This window comes from Spinacia oleracea, chromosome 2 (assembly GCF_020520425.1).
Source record: "Spinacia oleracea cultivar Varoflay chromosome 2, BTI_SOV_V1, whole genome shotgun sequence".
Taxonomy (NCBI): domain Eukaryota; kingdom Viridiplantae; phylum Streptophyta; class Magnoliopsida; order Caryophyllales; family Amaranthaceae; genus Spinacia; species Spinacia oleracea.
Genome location: NC_079488.1, coordinates 57,760,215 through 57,781,026, shown reverse-complemented (window position 1 = coordinate 57,781,026; position 20,812 = coordinate 57,760,215). Strand labels below are relative to the sequence as shown.

General features: G+C 36.7%; 1 long non-coding RNA gene across 1 annotated transcript; it reads right to left on the bottom strand.

The window, feature by feature from the left end:
• Window positions 1–4,112: 4,112 nt before the first annotated feature.
• On the bottom strand, window positions 4,113–6,121 carry LOC110785204 (uncharacterized). Its single transcript, XR_002532532.2, has 4 exons — window positions 6,042–6,121; window positions 5,884–5,954; window positions 5,721–5,789; window positions 4,113–4,536 (listed from the first exon to the last, which is right to left on the bottom strand). It is a non-coding gene; the product is annotated as an uncharacterized lncRNA (long non-coding RNA).
• Window positions 6,122–20,812: the final 14,691 nt, after the last annotated feature.

Sequence of the window (20,812 nt, the reverse complement as noted above, 5' to 3'; positions counted from 1 at the left end):
GAAGAAAATGGCGCTTCCCATGGTGAAATTCAAGACGGAATTTCCAATCCATTTTCAAGACGGAGTTTGAAGTTCAAGCTTCAAGATGAAGTCGGGCCATACTAGATCACATTTATATCCTATGCATGCTTTAAGTTATTTATTGCTTTAAATATATCTTAATTATGCATGAGATTGTGGCTTGATTATGTTGCATGATTAAGGATTTTAGTTCACTTAAAATCTAACCAACATAGTAAGAGCCTTAAGTTCCAAACTTTAAAAAAAATTGAGTTAAAAGGTGCCATGACAAAATAACACTTACTTGGATAACCTTTACATCAATTTTAGTAATAGTTTTCCGCCATAGCGAGGTGTTACTTATTGATCCTAAAGGGGTAAGGTACACAAATAATTGTGAGTACATGTTAGTTTTGGTAAAACTCAACGATATAAGTAAGGAGTCCTTTTATGTCGTGGCAAACGGGATAGGTTTACCTAATAAGTTCTTAGACATGCCTATCAACCAGGAGTAGTTTCTAGACTATTAGCAAAGGATTTGCTTACCTAAAATATTTTAGAATTGAGTCTAAATACATAATGTGCTTAATTCTTCGATGATTTTAGGATCTTGGATTCATTTTATTCACACCTGCCAGAACAATAAATTCGAATAAAATGCCAATAACTTGTTTAAATTGCATGATTGCTTTTATTTTCAAGTTATTACTCATGATAAATGTTTAGACTTTCCCTGCTTCAATGTATGTTTTAATTATTGTTTATAATTAAACATATTGCACTGCAGTAAATCCTTTTAGAAAGGTAACAGTAAATTTCCTCGATTGGTAGTGAATCCAAGTACGATTCACGGAAATGAGAGAATGAGCGATTTAAAATGTACGTTTCTTTTAGTGACTTTTTATGGTTGTTTTCGAGTATCAAAGTCGAATGGCAAACCGATTGGTGCTTGTGAATTCAAAATACAATGTAGTTTTGAGATCATAAAGCATTGAGTTTAAACGCTCAGCTTTACCAATGGTTAACAACCTAATATCTTTTATACATTTAATTCTCGAATGAGTCTAGTCCCTAGACATTCGAATAGATCGATGCTTAGAGAACTTTAGAAGCTTCTGGTAAGATCATCTAGTTGAAAAAAAATATTCAACATAAATTAAATGGTTAGGACCTTGTTAGAGTGACATTGGACATGTCTAACAAAGTATAAAAGTCAACACTAGAGAAGTCAATTCTTAAGACTATAAGAAAGGGTACAAGAAATAGGAAAACAAGGAACAACTGAAAGAAATTTACGATTCCGTTTCTACCTAAAAGTTTATGTTTAAAGAGAAGTGACCTAGAAATCAAACTTCCTTGGTATCATATACCGCTTGAGGTTCTTACTTCGGTAATAACTCAAACAATGGAAGCTAGGCTACACTAATGGCCTACAAGTGGGAAATGAAGCATGACAATGCTACATTAGTTGTAGGGTCATCTAGTTTGTTTTAAGTCCTTTCAAAGGCTGGAACTTAATGGCTATTTTGTTCCATAATCAGCATACCTAATTTTCTGTTTTCAAACACAGAAAGACTCACATTCGAGAAAAACAAAAACAATGTTTGTTTGTTTATTTGAATGAAATTGTCATTTACGGGTTGAGTCAATATGCTTGATTAAAACAAACAACTCTTTAACAAGAAGAACTTTACTAGTTTCAAATCAATCCCTTGATTTGAGTTCCACTAACCCTTTAGCATTGTTTCTTAGACCATGTCAACAAGTTAACATTCTCAAGCTCTATTTTGATGGACTTTTGAAAGTTGATTCATTTCTAGATCAATTCAAGACAAGTTAGTCTTACTTGTTGAAAGTAACAAAAGATATGAACTATTGTTAGAACGCCTAGACAATAGAGTTCAAAGCTAAAGAAATATTTTATGACTTTATTATATCACCTGGATTTGAGTGATATAAGTTTGAATCTGTTTGGCTAGTTCAAAGATTTAGAAGTATAAAATCAGCACTTGGCAAGAAATCATAAAGATCTAGGTTAGATCATGATGATGATTACCTTAAGACCAAAAATGATCATCAATGATTGTGTTTTGTAATTTCACGATCTAGCTCCATAAGAAATGGCATATCTACGTTGGAATGATCGAAGTCAATTAGTACTTGATTCGATCAATGATGAATCATAAAGACTTTTCCTATAATTTCTAAAACAAAATGCTCAACTACCACCAAACTAAACCAAATTCGTCAAAGCTATTGAAAAGTAATTTCAGAATATCTTTTCAATAATATATAATATATCTAAAAAGTTGCTAAAATCTGTGGGAGCTTAGTGTTTGTTATTCAACAAACTAAGGCCCAAGACTAGATATATGTTTCATTGTGATTTATTCAAATGAGACACAAGGGTATTGTTTCTACCATGAATTTTTGAGAACATAATGTTTGTTTGCTCGAAATAATGTCCTTTTGGAGATTCGTTTCCAAAATGACAATTGGGAGAAAATAGACCTCGAAAGTCTTCGAGGCGAACAACAAACATAAACAGACATTCCGGAGGCTTTTCGAAGTTCTTTAGAAAATCCGAACACATGTTCTTTAAGGACTTTAGAAGTGGCTTTAAAGAATAGACATCTCTTAGAAGACTTTACAAGTGCTTCAAGGAGAACAAAACATTTAAAGGACTCTCAAAGTGCCTGTTGATATTCTATTGTTTGATGTCTATACCCAAGTAGGCATAAAGTTCAAGTCATTGAAACTATGAGATTCTTCTATTAGATAGTGAAGAAACATAGAGTTCAGGTCAATGAAACTATGAGATTCTTCTATTAGATAGTGAAGAAACCTACAACTTGCAGTCAAACTATTATCATGTAGATTAATGAGTTTGTGACTTGTAAGAAAGCTATGACGAAACCCATATTCCCTAAAATGGTTAGAGGCCATATATAGACTCAAAGTTTTAAATGGTTAGAGGCCATAAAACATACTCAATGTTTTGATGACAAAATTGAATTTTTGTTGATTTCCAAGAATAGTTTCACACCTATTGGTTGCAAGTTTGTTTTAAGGATAAAAACCATCAAACATGGAACTGTGTTCACACACAAAGCTAGATTAGTTGCTAAAAGGTTACAAGCAAATTCATGGCATGGATTGTGTTGAAACCTCATGCATAATCGTAATGCTCAAGTCTATAAATCAATCAATGATTGCATATTGGTACTATGGAAATTGGATGACAAAATGTATTCCTCAATCAAATGTTGGAATAAACTATGTACATGGTGTGTCATAGTATTTGTGGATTCAAATAAATACTTGAAAAGGAAAGCTAGCTTATGAAATCTAAGTACAGATTTAAGCAAGCAATTGGAATTGGAATTGTATTTTAGTGAAGCTAATAAGTATTTTAGTTTCATAAAATAAACATGATTCTTATAGATATATAAGAAGTTTAGTGGGAGTACATAAAACTTAATTGGTTCTATGTGTATCACACACATATCTCTCTATTGTGAAATAACATTCAAATGCTAATGACTTAGATTTGAAATTATTCATCAATGATGGACCAAGGCGAAACTTAGTACATATTGGGTATTAAGATCTATTTACAAAGATCTTATGACATCCTTTTAGATTAAGTAATGGAATTTACTAAATCAAACACGAAAGACTCCATTTGAGATATTCGACCCATATGAATAAATCTAAGTAATGAATGTTTGAACTATGTATAAGCATTAACTAAGTTAAACATCAAAGAGTATAAATGAGATTCTTAACCTATATTATATGTCATAGAATTTAGCTGGATTTAGTATCTACTGAAATTAGATTAGCTAAATTAAGTTACATGAATAGAACTCAATTGGAAATTTCTGCAAAAGAATTTATCATGTATGATATAATATAAGGATCGCCAAAATGTATCGTATGGCTTTAGGCATAACGAACATATACCAATCTCTATTGATCTAAGTAAAGATCAAGTAGATTGAAATCAAGAAAAACTTATGGTACTTGAAAAAATACATAGGAATAGTTCTTGATTCAAGGAAATAAAGATATGCTAAATATTGATGCTACACGCATAAACACTAGAAAAGGATCAAGCAACATTCCTTTGGAGTTAACCATTGACAAGGACGAGCTAAAGAGCATCTGTAACAGTCCACATAATCAGCTGCTATTTACGGCACAATTAGGTTCTAAGCGGAAGCTAAGCCAGCTGATTAGTGCACCATTACTGACTCACTAATCTTCCCTTAGGTGGACGATTAGTGGTCACATTAGCATCTTAAACAAAACAACACAGTTCAAAAGTTTTATTAGTTTTCTAGTGCCCTTATTACATATTACAGAGTTATGCAAAACCAAAATTAATTTACATATTAACATAATTTACTTGTCTATAGCAAAAGTGAACGCGTCCTCGCCGTAATAAAAGAAAACTTCATCTAAGGAACATAATATTCACCCAAAGAACACGACAAGCTACCTTCTAAGATTTTTCCTGCAACGGAGAAGAGTCTGCCCTTACCAGGACAGATTCAAAACAAAATTAACGATCAGCAAAAGCTGGTACACAAATTCCCATCATTCACATACATGCTATGAGGTTGATTATATAGAACAAATATTTGAATAACCAAATTTTTGTACGAACTTATTTTCACAATACCTTATTTTTCAACCAAAAATTTCAAAGGAAATCTTATCGCACGCAAATTCAAACTTGCTTTCACAAACATTTTAAAATTTATAGTTAAAACTTTTGTGAGCGGGGGAGGAGCACACAATAGAGAGGGGTCGATTGACCACAGTCTCTAGTAGTTTGAGGGTCGTCACCCTACCTTTTTGACACATGCTTTCAAGACTTTTAGGACATGTCCCCACACAAATGTACAGATGTACATTTACACATACACATTTACACACAATCCTCTCCCCGTCAAAACGTATTTGAAAAGAATTCATTTGCTTCAAGATCCTAAATGTTCACACACACTTTGAAACACATTCACTAAGATTTCACACCTTTATTTTAAATCAATTCCAACCAAGTCTGGTATTAACGAATTTAAAAACACACATGGTGATTCATAAGGAAAAGGGAAAAATAACTCCTTTCAAATTGTGCTTTTAGAAAATCTAGTTTGAAATAACCGCTTAAATACTTGGTTTCGAATTTTTGTTTGATTGATAGAAAGTCAATAATGTTAGTGAATATTTCATTGAAATCTCGTTCTCAAATAATTCCTGTCAACATTCACAAATTCTTTTCGAAACAAGAGCTTGAAATTTAAGATTTTTAGTTTAAGCGAAAACGAGCAATTTTCGAGGTTTTCGTGTAAATTTAAATCCTTTCTATTCAAAACTAATTAAACCCTAAGGAAACAGGTCAATACATGAATTTCTTGACTACAAAGGTTCCACACCAAAATTTCTGTGAATCAACTGATTTAGTTTATAAAAGAAAATCACACAAAGAGACTTTGCAATTGAAACTACGGTTCGTTTCGACAGATTCTGCTGGACTACCTACAAATCATGACTTGACCAGCAACTAAAACCACTTAATAAACAGGAAACCAAGTATATTTCATCACCAAGAACAACATGTAATTCACACAATTCGTTTCACCGAAAATTCATTCATAAATATCAAATAGCATAGCTTTTAAAAAGAAGCTTATGATGGTTGTTTTGTGTACCTTAATTGTGGGGTGATATCTCCTCAACTATGAACTCACGAATCAGAGATTTCTTCCCTAACACTTTCCCTAGTTCAATACCAACATAATATAAGAATTTGACAAGAAAAATCCCAAGAATAAGGTACTAATTCAACCCAAGTTACAGCCCTAGCAGATTTACCTTAGCTGGTGGGTTTGGCTTCGGTTGGCTTGGTTTTCCTTGGTTTTTCCACAAACGATTGCTTACCCAATCTGAAAAAATAGGTAAAGAACAATTTTCTAAAGTTTCATGCAAAAATTCAGAAGGAAAAGGGACGAAAATTGGAGGTGAATCCTCACCTGGAACACGCCAGAACTGGCGAGACAGAAGGAGAGGAGGGAAGAGCTCTGGGCAGAGGGTTTCCGGACTCTTCTGGGGTGGAGAAAACTATGAGAGGTTGATCTGTATTTATAGAAAGGTTGGGTGTAGGTAGTTTTGTAATTTCTCATTTTTAGGGGGGGTCAATTTGGTCATTTCCCAAGGTGGGTCTGCTGCAGAATGTTGCTGGAAGTATCTATGTTTAAGCTTGACTTAATGGGTGATTAGGAGGATATAATACCTTGATTAATACCCTAATATGTCACATGTATTCCCCAAATAGTTCCCATTATAATTAATTTCATTAACTAGGTCCTTGAATGCGTTTTTCGGGAATCACCACATTACCCAAAATGTCAATATCAGAATTCCCAATATTGTTTTCAATTCTTCAATTTCTCATAAAATATTCTATCTAAATTTTTCTTATGACATTTCCTTATCAATTATACTTAGTTCATGACTTAAAAATTAATTCATCATTTCATAACACACGTCACAAACACATACACATAATTTATAGTTAACATAGTTGTTTGATAATTATCACACTTATCTTAACGAAAATCAAATTTATTCACCGGATTAATGAACAAATCCCGTTTTTAATCACATACTTGTGTTATTAAAAAACAAGAGCTATTATCGCATCGTGTTTTGAAATGACAACATGGATTGGAGACATGAGTTGTTGCGTGGGAAATTAAAATAATAATTTCTATGTTCTAAGATATAGTTGGAAAGTCTTCCGTATATCTGTGAACTGCTTGGATAAGTAAATCCAAACAAAGCATCACTAGCAACCTAAACAGTTGAAGTAAAAGTAATTATTGCCTAAGATCTGTGAACTGCTTGGATAAGTAAATCCAAACAAAGCATCACTAGCAACCTAAACAGCTGAAGTAAAAGTAATTATTGCCTAAGAAGCAATAAAACAGAGTTGTTTACATTAAAGAGTTCTTCACTGAACTTGGGTGGATCACATGTCTGTTGACTTGATGGTTCTTCATTCCAAAATGCATAGAACCAATATTGAAGTAAGAAAGACTAGATCGCATAATAAACAAACTCAAAAGATCTTATCATCTTATCTCAAAGAACATTCGATGAAAAGGATATTAAGATTGGCAAAGCATGATAACTAAACCTATGCGACAAGTGAGAAGCAACACTCGCATTATAGCACTGGAAATTAAGCATAGTTTTGAATTCCATGAACTGTTTTAAAGATGGGTTTAAGGCACATGGTTGTAAAACATTAGGGTTGAACATTTATCATATATGAAATGTATTTTTCATACTCCATTTAATCTTGGTTTAGTATTAAATGATGAGTCCTTTCAAATTTGACAATATATTCAAGATAGACTGTCAGGACCATTCATGTGACTAAGAAATGTCTATCAAGTGAACTTGAATGTAAAAAGTTGAAATTGGTCCCTGGTCGGAGTTTTTTATAAAGATGGACGCATAGAAAACACTAGACGACTAGAATGCAAGATGACTAGTAGTTATGTTTCTTGAACTATGTGGATATGGGAATGTCGCAATCATTTGCATAGATACTTACTTTGGGAAGACTAGTATCGGACAGACCAATGAAACTTTACTATAAGAGATGAAAATCTGTCATAAGTAAATTTCATTAAAATTATTAGACACTAATCCTCAATACCTGAGTGATTTGAGATTACTTGTTTGAGATTTGGTTACTTTGATGTTGTCAACCGTCGCACCCTAAAAGGAGGCTATAACGGCAACGCTCGGGTAATCACCTATCAAACGAAGTCTAATCTCAAGATCGCAAGATTGGGATTGTCCTCCCATAAACCGGGATGAGATGCTGAAAGTTGTACAAGGCCACTCGGAGAGCTAGAAACTGTAAAATGCATGGCCGTGCTCAGATGAATCATAGGTTATGATCATCTGTTTATTTGATCAGTTGAACTCTGAAACCGAGAAATACCTCTTGACATAATAAGGATGACAACTCTTACCTTATGTTCATGAGCAAGCATCAATCGACAAAGGAATTAGGAAATGCACACTTGTCCCTAAGGACAAGTGGGAGACTGAAGGAAATAATGCCCTTGGTCCAAGTATGCATTCAATGATAAGTCTAATAAATGCGGTTCAGTATTAATTAAATTATACAAAGTTAATAATTCAGTGAGATCAAGTGAACTGTATGCCTAGCTAGAGGCCGCTTCAGTTCAAGTGGAATTAATAATATTAATCCACATCTTACTCTTGACTGAACCCGTAGGGTCACACAAATAGTACGTGAACGAATCAAGTATTTAAAGGAATTAAATACTCCATTTATGGATATTCGGAATCGACGGATCTCGGTTCCAGTGGGAGCTGAAATCGTCAAAGACAAACTATGAATACTCCGGAAACGGTGATATTGCCGGAACGGAAATATGGATCGTATCGAAAATATAAATATTATCCAAGTCGTATACAGGCCCGGCCCTAGGCATAGGCGAGGAGTGCGCCGGCCTAGGGCCCGAGGCTAAAGGGGGCCCAAAAATAATCTACATGCCCAATTATCTATAGATACAAAATTACGCAGTAAATGACCATAATAATCTCTGGCTCAGTGGTAACTATCTTATATTTGGTTTGATAAATCGCGGGTTCGATTCCTGCGGATAACTCCTCCGCTTTATTTTTACTAAGGCTTATATCCCTTTGTTTTTTTCTCTTTTTTTCATTTTTTTCCCCTTTCTTATTTTACCTATGGGAGTATTTGTTTCTCAGTGTATTGTAATTTTTTCACTCAATAGCTTGACATCTTTAATTCAACAAAATCAAAATATAATAAAATTATTCAAATTATTTTTAAAAATATTAACATTTATGAAATTTACTTGTGTTAAGAATCTTGTCCCTATAAAGATTAACGTGTCATAATCTTCTTGCACATTCTATGATCAGTTTCCTTTACACATTCATACTCTTCGTGAAATGTATATGAAAGACATAAAGTCTTATTTTTCTTTTAACGACTTCATAGAAATAAGATGAATTTTAATGCATCTGATTTAATTTTACAAAGTATTGTACTTTGTAACAAAATGCACCGTAAAAGTATAATTAGCGTACTATTTTAATGAACTTATTTATCATGTAGATTCAAAATTTAAAATTCTTATTTATATATAGGGGCCCATAATTATTTTTTCGCCTAGGGCCCACTAAATGCCAGGACCGGCCCTGGTCGTATATGTTGCCGGAAACGGAAACATGGTATGTATCGAAAAATATTATCGGAAATGGAAATATTGCCGGAATCGGAAATATTGCCGGAAACGGAAATTTTGTCAGAATCGGAAATATTATCGGAATCGGAAAATAATTCCGGAATCGGAAATATTAAATATTTGTTCGAAACAGAAATTAATTCCGGAATCGGAAATATTAAATATTGTTCGAATCGGAAGTGAATTCCGAAATCGAAAAATTAATCGGAAGCGCGTCGTACGAAATAAACATCGGACGACCCTGCTAGACGCAAGGCCCAGCACAAAGCCAGGCCTGCGCCTAGCAAGCCCATGCGCGCAACACAACAAGCCAAGGCACGCATGCCCAACCAAGCAGCACACAAGGCCAGGCCCAGCGCGCAAGGAATTTGGCGCGCCCAAAGCAGTGGGCTGCGTGCAGCGCTGTGGGCCGAGCTGCTCCGTGCGCGCGCGCGTCCAGCACCCCTCGTGGGCTGTGCGTGCGTGTGTGCTTTGAGTTCGTGCATGCATCGAATCCTTAAGCGATTATGATTAGATTAAGATTAATTTACCTAAAGTTACTAGAGTTAGTTGTTTAAACAATAACTTATTAGTTTTAATTAATGTCTAATTCTAATATGATTAGATTAATTGAAACCTAGTGGACTTCTAATTCCATTATTCCAACCCTATAAATAGATGATGGCATTCACAATTTATAAACACTCCAATTCAAGTATTCACATAGTTTTAAGGATTAAAACTAAAGTTAATTTGCCACAAATTATTCGAATAACTTAAAACCTTAGGTGCAATTCTAGTTAATTAAACCTAAGGTGGATCTGAACGCGTTGTGGACTATCTACGGAGGGACGACACTTGGAGTCCTAAACTTGTTCTTGTTCGGTTCGGGAGCAGCTGTAACACCCTAATAATTCCTTGCTTTTATAAAACCATTTTCCAACTTAAAATAAAGGAATTACTAAAGTATTACTGCCACCGTGATAACGGTTAAGGCTATTACCAGAATTACGCAGCGGAATTAAATGTCAACTAACTTTTAAAAACATAATTAATGAAATATTGAGGCCTCCTACAATTTGGAACCATAATGGCCCAAAACCAAAACATAAAAATAGTTTCAAACATTTCAAACATAATTAAAGTATTATTAAATAGTTCAAAATACGAAAACATGCAACTCTCTCGATCATCCCAAGCCACATGATTCCGATCTACCAACCTGCTATTTTATTCTACTCCCCATCAATGCAAGTGCAAATGATAGATCATCATAGGGTCATTAAGGCAAAGGCCATGACCAAAACACACAAAGTACGTAGTCAGCAAAAGCTGAGTACTTACAAGCATAGAGTGAATGAAACTAAAACATGCATCACTCACTAAGTACTAATCAACATGCAAAAGCCATATAATAATAAAAAATCAATCATGAATACAAGACTCGACTCTTGACTCTACTCTTGACTCACAATTTAATTAGAATAAGCTTCGAACGGGCCAAAAGAATAATCCACAAAGGGAAAAGGTGATGGGAGCCAACCATACACCAAATATGTAATAATAAAATCGCGCCATACTGAGTGTCGGGCCATACCGACGGAATTCCTGCGCATAATATAAATGAAACAACGTCTTGTATCATTAGTAGGAGTACGAGCTTTCCGGCAAGACTCCCCCCATTGTTCATACTCAAGGTATATACGTTCCAAGAGTTTTGATGCTTGTTCTGGTTGCAATTTACGTTTATTAATATTTTATTAAAGGCGAACTCAAGACTCACCAACATGCACACATACAATTAATAAACAACAACCAAAACAATCTTATTTTAAATGCTTTAGGACTTGTGATCAACAAGGCAAGACACTTGTGATATTACTACCATGTTCCTCCTCGCCAAGGTGAGACTCCACATCATGCACAATAACATGAGGGTTGTGCCCTTGCACGACAAATCCTAATTCATTTCATACATAATATTCCCAACTGAACCCTACATGTGCGGTGGCTTACGTGAGCTAACCCTTCACATGTGGTAAAATAAATAGTACAATGAAGTACGAATAATTGGCTCAAAGTATGCTAGACATCCCGTACAATAGCATACAAATAAATAATTCATCCCTTGCATGTGAAATAAACCATACATGCATAAATATTGAACAACATGATTGACAATGAAATCAATACTCATAATAATTCCAACATGCTTGTTCAACAATTAATCCAATAAATCCAACATCACAAATCACATGCTCGTTCACCAAAATAAACATGATTCCACATAATGTAATTCACATCATCAACAATCATGTAATGTCATTGACAAAAGGTGTGGTCGCCTTAGACTTGTACGTACCTTGAATACCTAAGCGTAGGGGCCACTTTGCAAAAACGAGCACTCAACTAGAAATCACCTCCTATCATCAAAATAATGAAACTTAAATTATTTCCATGTTCATTAAATTTCCAGCAACTTTATAGAATTTAAAACCTCCTTTAAACTTTAGAATTCAATCGTTTTTCAATAATAAAATCGTCTCAATTTGCAAAATCAATCCCTAGTACAAAAACATACTTTTTCCGCCTTTAAAATCAATAAAAATCGACACTTTAAACCTTTATTCAAATCTGAAAATATAATTGATTATCATAATTAAAATCATCACCTAATTATGCTAATCAATTGACTCATTAGGTCTAGGTTAAAGCCCTAACTTGAAAATCCCAATAACACTAGTTTATCATCATAAAAATCAATGCTTTATTCAATAAACAAATCTGAAAATTCATCCTTTAATGATTAAAACAAACATAATGAATCACAACACGCAAATCCTCAAACCACGGTATTCATAACCGGTTCCCAGCATTTTAATTACTCAAAACAATATTAATATAATAATTTAAAATACGGAATTTAAATAGAATAGGCAAGGAAGAAGAGAATTATACCAATCCGGCCTATAGCATGGAACAATCACGAATTAGGGTGATTGGGCGAAAAGAATTGAACGAACAAACGAACAACACACACACACACACACTCGACGTGCGTGCGCGCGGGCGAGGGGCAGGCTCAGCAGTGCGATGGGGCGCACGGGACGGATGGGCGAGGGCGCGAGCGCTGGGCGCTGTGCGCGAGATAGAGAGAGAGCAGGGGTGTGCGGTGCACACGAGCAACAACAACACAGCAGCACAGCACCAGCAGCTATGCGTGCTGGCTGGGCGGGCTGCGAGAGAAAGAGCGAGAGACAAGGGGGTGTGTGTTAGGTTATGATACATATGACAATTCATAAATCATGCGGAAAAACCATAAAGCCAGGAAAACATATTATTTACACATAATCATTTAGCATAGTTTAGATGCATACTCTTTGTTGCGTGCCCTCCCTAGCTGCGCCCGAACCGAACAAGAACAAGTCTTTAGGACTCCAAGTGTCGTCCCTCCGTAGATAGTCCACAGCACGTCCGGATCCGCCTTAAGATTGACCAACTAGAATCGCCCTTAAGGTACTTAGAATTTTCGGCACTTTATAGGCAATTGTATGACTGAATTTTGCTCTCAAAAACTCACTTTGAATACTTGAATGCTCGATGTAAATATGTGACCCTAGGCACCTATTTATAGAGTTATGGAAAAGGATTTGGAATCCTATTAGGATACTAATTTATTTAATTATAATCCTACTAGGACTCTAATTAAATAAACTAAATCTTTTAGGATTAGATTTAATCATATGACAAATCCCGGTAGCTTTAGGATTCGAGTAGCACACAAACACACACGCACGCACAGCAGCCCACGAGGGGCGCCATGCGCGCGCGCGCAGCCCGCGAGCTCGCAGCCCACTGCCGCAAGCCCACACGCTGCCGTAGCCTTGGCGCGCGCTGGGCCTGCCTTGCGGTGGGCCTGGCGCAGCCTTGGCTGGTGCGTTTGTGGCGCGCTGGCTTGCTGGGCGATGGCCCGGCTTCGTGCTGGGCCTTCGTCTGGCAGGCCTCGTCCGATGCTAATTCGTACGATACGCTTCCGATTAATTTCCCGATTCCGGAATTCATTTCCGATACGAACAATATTCAATATTTCCGATTTCGGAATCAATTTCCGTTTCGAACAAATATTTAATATTTCCGTTTCCGGAATTATTTTCCGATTCCGATAATATTTCCGATTCTGACAATATTTCCGTTTCCGGTAATATTTCTGATTCCGGCAATATTTCCATTTCCGATAATATTTTCCGATACGTACCATGTTTCCGTTTCCGGCAACATCTACGACTTGGATAATATTTATATTTCCGATACGATACATATTTCCGTTTCCGGCAATATCATCGTTTCCGGAGTATTCATTTCTTGCCTGTGACGATCTCAGCTCCCACTGAAACCAAGATCCGTCGATTCCGAATATCAATAGATGGAGTATTTAATGCCATTAAATACTTGATCCGTTTACGTACTATTTGTGTGACCCTACGGGTTCAGTCAAGAGTAAGCTGTGGATTAATATCATTAATTCCACTTGAACTGAAGCGGCCTCTAGCTAGGCATTCAGCTCACTTGATCTCACTGAATTATTAACTTGTTAATTAATACTGAACCGCATTTATTAGACTTAACATTGAATGCATACTTGGACCAAGGGCATTATTTCCTTCAGTCTCCCACTTGTCCTTAGGGACAAGTGTGCATTTCCTAATTCCTTTGTCGCTCGATGCTTGCTCTTGAACATAAGGTAAGAGTTGTCATCCTTATTATGTCCAGAGGTCTTTCTCGGTTTCAGAGTTCAACTGATCAAATAAACAGATAATCATAGCCTATGATTCATCCGAGCACGGCCATGCATTTCACAGTTTCTAGCTCTTCGAGTGGCCTTGTACAACTTTTAAGCATCTCATCCCGATTTATGGGAGGACAATCCCAATCTTGCGATCTTGAGATTAGACTTCGTTTGATAGGTGATTACCTGAGCGTTGCCTTTATAGCCTCCTTTTACGGTGCGACGGTTGGTCAACGTCAAAGCAACCAGTTCTCAAACAAGTAATCTCAAATCACTCAGGTATTGAGGATTTAGTGTCTAATAATTATAATGAAATTTACTTATGACAGATTTTCATCTCTTACAGTAAAGTTTCATAGGTTTTGTCCGATACTAGTCTTCCCAAAGTAAGTATCTATGCAAATGATTATGACATTGCCATGTCCACATAGTTCAAGAAACAGAACTACTAGTCATCTTGCATTCTAGTCGTCTAATGTTTTCTATGCGTCCAATTTTATAGAAAACTCCGACTAGGGACCATTTTCAACCTTTGACATTCAAGTTCACTTGATAGATATTTCTTAGTCACAGGACTGGTCTTGACAGTCTATCTTGAATATATCGTCAAATTGAAGGGACTCATCATTTAATAAACCACAAATTAAATGGAAAAATGAATTCTTTTCATTTATTGTGAATGATTAACCAATAATGTTTTACAAAGATTTAAACTCTAAAACTTTAAAACATTAAACAGGGTCATCAAAGCCATTCTCCAATATGCTTGATTCCCATAGCTGCAGTGTGCGAGTTGTGCTTCGCCTGCGGCAGAGGTTTAGTCAATGGATCTGATATGTTGTCATCAGTTCCAATCTTGTTTATCTCGACTTCTTTTCTTTCAACGAACTCTCGTAGAAGGTGAAATCTACGAAGTACATGCTTGACTCTCCGGTGGTGTCTAGGCTCCTTTGCCTGTGCAATAGCTCCGTTATTATCACAATACAGGGCTATTGGTCCTTTAATGGAGGGGACTACACCAAGTTCACCTATGAACTTCCTTAGCCATATAGCTTCCTTTGCTGCTTCATGTGCAGCAATGTACTCCGCTTCATTTGTAAAATCCGCAATGGTGCTTTGCTTAGCACTTTTCCAGCTTACTGCTCCTCCGTTGAGGCAGAAGACAAACCCAGACTGTGATCTGAAATCATCTTTGTCGGTTTGGAAACTTGCGTCCGTATAGCCTTTAACAATTAATTAATCATCTCCACCATAGACCAGGAAGTCACCTTTGTGCCTTTTCAGGTACTTCAGAATATTCTTGGCAGTAGTCCAATGCGCCTCTCCTGGGTCTGACTGGTATCTGCTCGTAGCACTGAGTGCGTACGCAACATCCGGGCGTGTACATATCATAGCATACATTATTGAACCAATCAATGATGCATATGGAATCCCATTCATTCGTCTACGCTCATCAAGTGTTTTTGGGCACTGATTCTTGCTTAGAGTCATTCCATGAGACATGGGTAGGTAGCCTCGCTTGGAGTCCGCCATCTTGAACCTATCAAGCACCTTATTGATATAAGTGCTTTGACTAAGTCCAATCATCCTTTTAGATCTATCTCTGTAAATCTTGATGCCGAATATGTACTGTGCTTCTCCTAGGTCTTTCATCGAAAAACATTTCCCAAGTTAAATCTTGACAGAGTTCAACATAGGAATGTCATTTCCGATAAGTAATATGTCGTCGATATATAATACTAGGAAAGCAATTTTGCTCCCACTGACCTTCTTGTATACACAAGATTCGTCTGCGTTCTTGATGAAACCAAAGTCACTGACTGCTTCATCAAAACGTATATTCCAGCTCCTGGATGCCTGCTTCAATCCGTAGATTGACTTCTTTAGCTTGCATACGTTTTTAGCATTCTTTGGATCCTCAAAACCTTCAGGCTGTGTCATAAACACAGTTTCTGTTAAAACGCCGTTTAAGAAAGCAGTTTTGACATCCATCTGCCATATTTCGTAATCGTAATATGCATCGATTGCTAACATTATCCGAATAGACTTTAGCATTGCAACTGGTGAAAAGGTTTCATCGTAATCCACACCGTGGACTTGCCTGTAACCTTTTGCAACCAATCTAGCTTTGAAAACTTCAAGTTTCCCATCTTTGTCCTTTTTCAGTTTGAAAACCCATTTGCTTCCAATGGCTTGGTAGCCATCTGGCAAATCGACCAAATCCCATACTTGGTTTTCAGACATGGAGTCTAATTCAGATTGCATGGCTTCTTGCCATTGCTTGGAGCTAGGGCTCGTCATAGCTTGTTTGTAAGTCACAGGTTCATCACTTTCAAGTAATAGAACGTCATAGCTCTCGTCGTCAAAATACCTAAGTACCTTTCCGGTTGAGATCTATATCTTTGCGATCTACGCGGGGTAACATTTCTAGTTTGACCATGATTCTCACCAGATTCTTCTAAAGATCTCTGAGTTTCATCTTGAATGTCATCTTGAGCATTCTCTAGAGTTTGTTGTTCGACTCGAATTTCTTCGAGGTCTACTTTTCTCCCACTTGTCATTTTGGAAATGTGATCTTTCTCCAAAAAGACACCATCTCGAGCAACAAACACCTTGTTCTCAGATGTATTGTAGAAGTAATACCCCTTTGTTTCCTTTGGATAGCCCACAAGGATACATTTGTCAGATTTTGGATGAAGTTTGTCTGAAATCAATCGTTTGACGTATACTTCACATCCCCAAATCTTCAGAAAAGACACATTTGGAGGCTTTCCAAACCATAATTCATATGGAGTCTTTTCGACAGCTTTAGACGGAGCTCTATTTATAGTGAGTGCAGTGCAGCTGTATTTAGTGCATGTCCCCAAAATTCTAATGGAAGTTTGGCCTGACCCATCATTGACCTGACCATGTCTAGCAAGGTTCTGTTCCTCCGTTCCGACACACCGTTCCATTGTGGTGTCCCAGGAGGAGTCAATTCTGATAGAATTCCACATTCTTTCAGATGGTCATCAAATTCATAGCTCAGATATTCACCGCCTCTATCAGACCGCAGTGCCTTAATCTTCTTGCCTAATTGATTCTCTACTTCACTCTGAAATTCCTTGAATTTGTCAAAGGATTCAGACTTATGCTTCATTAGGTAGACATAACCATATCTACTGAAGTCATCAGTGAAAGTGATAAAGTAGCTAAAACCACCTCTAGCATTTGTACTCATTGGTCCACATACATCTGTATGGATTAAACCCAATAGTTCATTTGCTCTTTCTCCAACTTTAGAGAAAGGTTGCTTTGTCATTTTGCCAAGTAAACATGATTCACATTTACCATAATCCTCTAAGTCAAATGGTTCTAGAATTCCTTCCTTTTGAAGTCTTTCTAAGCGTTTCAAGTTTATATGGCCTAATCGACAATGCCACAAATAGGTGAGATCTGAATCATCCTTTTTGGCCCTTTTGGTATTTATGTTATATACTTGTTTGTCGTGATCTAATAAATAAAGTTCATTGACTAATCTAGCAGATCCATAAAACATCTCTTTAAAATAAAACGAACAACTATTGTCTTTTATTAAAAAGGAAAATCCCTTAGCATCTAAGCAAGAAACTGAAATGATGTTTTTAGTAAGACTTGGAACATGGAAACATTCTTCCAGTTCCAAAACTAGCCCGGAGGGCAACGACAAATAGTAAGTTCCTACAGCTAATGCAGCAATCCGTGCTCCATTTCCCACTCGTAGGTCGACTTCACCCTTGCTTAACTTTCTACTTCTTCTTAGTCCCTGTGGATTGGAACATAAGTGTGAGCCACAACCTGTATCTAATACCCAAGAAGTTGAATTAGCAAGTATACAGTCTATAACGAAAATACCTGAAGATGGAACGACTGTTCCGTTCTTCTGATCTTCCTTTAGCTTCAAGCAATCTCTCTTCCAATGCCCCTTCTTCTTGCGGTAGAAGCATTCGGATTCAGAAGTGGGTTGACTGACCTTCCTCTTTACAGATTTGGCGCCAGTTTGCTTAGTTGGGCTGGCCTTGTTGCCACCTTTCTTAGCATTCCTCTTCTTTCCAGATTTCTTGAACTTGCCCCCACGCACCATAAGCACATCCTGCTTATCACTTTTGAGCGTCTTTTCAGCGGTCTTCAGCATACCGTGAAGCTCAGTGAGTGTTTTGTCCAGACTATTCATACTGTAGTTCAGTTTGAACTGATCATACCCGCTATGAAGAGAATGGAGGATGGTGTCTATAGCCATTTCCTGAGAAAATTGCTGATCCAGCCGACTCATATTCTCAATGAGTCCAATCATTTTGAGAACATGTGGACTTACGGGCTCGCCTTTCTTAAGCTTGGTCTCAAGAATTTGCCTATGAGTCTCGAATCTTTCGACTCGAGCCAGATCTTGGAACATGTTCTTCAACTCACTGATGATTGTGAAAGCATCTGAGTTGATGAACGTTTTCTGCAGATCCGCACTCATGGTGGCGAGCATTAGACATTTCACATCCTTGTTGGCATCAATCCAACGATTGAGGGCTGCCTGAGTGACCCCGTCGCCTGCGGCTTCGGGCATCGCCTCTTCTAGGACATACTCCTTTTCTTCCTGCATAAGAACTATTTGCAAGTTCCTTTGCCAGTCAAGGAAGTACTTCCCGTTCAACTTCTCCTTTTCGAGAATTGATCGAATGTTGAATGAATTGTTGTTTGCCATATTTAAAACTACAATTGAAAAGAATAAACAAATAAATAACCATTCACAGTTTCTCTTAATAAACTTAAATTCTAGCATACATGCATAATTCAATGTTTATTAAGCATTTTATTCAAGTTATGTGTTCCGGCAGGTGTGAATAAAATGATTCCAAGATCCTAAAATCATTGAAGAACTAAGCACAGTTTGTCGACTTAATTCTAAAACATCTTAGGTAAGCAAAAGCCTTTTGCTAATAGTCTAGAAACTATTCTTGGTTGATAGGTACGTCTAAGAACTTATTAGGTAAACCTATCGATTTTGCCACGACATAAAAGGACTCCTTACTTATATCGTTGAGTTTCACCAAAACTAACATGTACTCACAATTATTTGTGTACCTTGCCCCTTTAGGACCAATAAGTAACACCTCGCTGAGCGAAAACTATTACTAGATTGATGTAAAGGATATCCAAGCAAGTGTATATTTTGGCATGGCACCTTTTAACTCAATTTTTAAGTTTGGAACTTAAGGCTCTTACTATGTTGGTTAGATTTTAAGTGAACTAAAATCCTTAATCATGCAACATAATCAAGCTTTTGATCTCATGCATTTTAAGACATATTTAAAAGCAATAAATAACTTAAAACATGCATAAGATAAATGTGATCTAGCATGGCCCGACTTCATCTTGAAGCTTTAACTTCAAAGTCCGTCTTGAAAATCTCCGTGGGAGGCACCATTTTCTTCAAATAGGATAAGCTATAATTAAAACTAATTACAACTATTTAATGGTACGCAGACCATATTTGAATTGAAAAACAACTTTGGTACTTTAGACCAATTACATTCAAATTAATGGTACGCAGACCATATTTTCTATCCTATTTGGGCCATACTAGTCACTTCATAACCTGCAAAACAGTACATATACAATATATACCATTCACCCATTCATTATCATGAATGGCCCACATAGCTGGTTAGTAAAACACATTATGCATCACGTAAACATTTGCAGCAATTAATCAAGGGCACCAATAATCTACCAATTATTCAGTCCTTATTAATTCTAATCAAGTTGTTTTAACCTTAAGGATTTGTAGACCTAATCAAGAGTTTATGACTAAAAGGGCTCCCACTTAAACCAATAAATTCATATGCTTTACTAATTTTAAACATAAAAATGTATTTCTAGTCTAACCGGAAACATACAAATTTAATTAAAATTTAAAGCTCATATAAATTTATAATTGAATCCAAAAAGTTTAATTTAATTTCAGTCGTATTTAAATTAATTCATGATTTTAATTTTAGTAAAATAATTAGAATAAATAAAATTTATTATAATTACAATATTCAAAATTAAAATCCAAGAAAATAATTTAAATTATTAATTTTAAAATTAATTAAAATTACGTAAACTGAAAATTTCAAATTAAAATTTCAAAACGATCCAATCGCAACGCAACAACCCCACGCAACGCACGCCCATGGGCCACACGCACACAGCCATCGCTGGCCATGTGCGCGCAGCCCATGCGCTGCGTCGCATCGCTGCTGCTGCTCTCCTTCGCAAGGCATCCTGCGAGCCTCGCTCGCTGCGCGAGGCATCGACGCTGGGCGTAGCATTCGTGGCACGCGAGCTTGCGCTCGCTGCGCGCGAGGCTCCGCACGCTTGCGTGAGACAGTGCGCGCTGTGGCGCAGCTCGCTTGCTGCCCACACACGACTGCTGTGCCTTGCTTTCGCCCTCGCCCATTCGTCCATTGCTCACAGCCCACGACACAAGGCAGGGCTGCTGCCTTGTGCTCGTGCACCATGGCCTTGCTCATTGCATTCGTGCCGCATGGGCGACGAGCTCCATTGCTCGTCGTCACATGCCCGCACTATACAACACCCCTTAAGGGTAACACGTAGCGTCCATTGCTTTGTGCGTGCAAGTTATATGAGCGAATCGCATAAAATTTAAAAATTTATATTTAAAATTAATGACAAATTAATAAATAATATTAATTTCATAATT